This window comes from Manacus vitellinus, unplaced genomic scaffold, assembly GCF_001715985.3.
Source record: "Manacus vitellinus isolate BGI_N305 unplaced genomic scaffold, ASM171598v3 scaffold_2_pilon, whole genome shotgun sequence".
NCBI classification, from domain to species: Eukaryota; Metazoa; Chordata; class Aves; order Passeriformes; family Pipridae; genus Manacus; species Manacus vitellinus.
In genome coordinates this window covers 26,712,497-26,713,741 of record NW_021940208.1, presented here as the reverse complement: position 1 = coordinate 26,713,741, position 1,245 = coordinate 26,712,497, and the positions used below count along the sequence as shown (strand labels likewise).

Sequence of the window (1,245 nt, the reverse complement as noted above, 5' to 3'; positions counted from 1 at the left end):
TGGACAGAACTCCAAAACTTCCAGGGGTTTCCACCCCTTGGGGTCTACCACTTTTCTAGCCTCTGGGGGAAAACAAGATTCAAACCATGACAACACTCCACCCCTCGCTCCTGCGACAATGTCAACATATCTCAACAACAAAAAAAAAACTCTAATCAACATGCAATCTTCAATAAACTAAAATATTACCAAAATCTCTCTACTACACATCAATATAGCATCATCACAAGTTTAACTCTACGCTTAATACTTAACTTGCATTACTATAACCTTACTTTCTCTACAATGGTACAGTCTATGTTTTGTCTGGAAAACTCTTTCTGCTACCACAAACATCATGGCTCTTATCTCTTTCCCCTCGATGGTTCGCAACCATCCTCTGCTACCATTTTTACAAAGAACAGTAATACCTAATCACCATTACACCCCTTTGTCCTTGCCTGTCATCAGGATTGATAACTGTGTCCAAGGAAAACTTGTACTGGAAGCCAGAGCAGCCACCTCCTTCCACCTGCAGCCTGAGAAACTCTGAGCCTTCTGCAATCTCCAGCAGTCTCTTCACGCAGCTTTCGCTGAGGAAGACCTGTCCTTCGCTGGGCTCGCTCTCCGTTGGGCCCGGCTGGGAGAAGGACGACTCCCACCGCAGCGGGCGGACAGCCCAGGCAGGCTCAGGCGAGGGCCTCGGCAGCGCTGGTCCTCGGCACGGCGGAGCGGGGCCCCAGCTCATCCGGCCGCCCAGCGCCAGCACCCACCACCGCCGCAGCGCCATAATGGCCCCCGGCGCCGCCATAATGGCCCAGAAGAACAAAACTGAGGTATTCACCCCTGTTCTCAATTACTGAGTTCCATTAAGGTCTAGTAGTTACACCACTTCTCAGAGGATTTGCAGCTTATGAAATGAAGTCTTCTAAGACTCTTAAATTTCTGGCAATTCTTGATAAAAGTGAGACACAAGCCTTGCTATAATCAATAGCCTCTAAAGCAACTCCTTTGTAGTTGCAAATGTTCATCAACAAATAAATACCAATGTAACTGAGTGACTTAGTCATTGTATTTGAGGCAGAATTTGGAAGTGTGTCTTTTACATGGACAACCAAACATATCTGAAACAATAGTTCTGCTTATCGTTTGCTGGTTTTGGAGGAAGCAGACTGAATTTAGAATGTAATGTACACTTAGTGCTGTTAACAACTAGGACCTGCATGACCACTGTTAATAATTTGTTAAATTCTTATCTCAAAGGGA

The 1,245-nt window shown here is 45.8% G+C and overlaps 1 pseudogene; it reads right to left on the bottom strand.

Moving 5' to 3' along the window:
* Positions 1 to 391: 391 nt before the first annotated feature.
* Positions 392 to 793, bottom strand: LOC108639408 (annotated as a pseudogene).
* Positions 794 to 1,245: the final 452 nt, after the last annotated feature.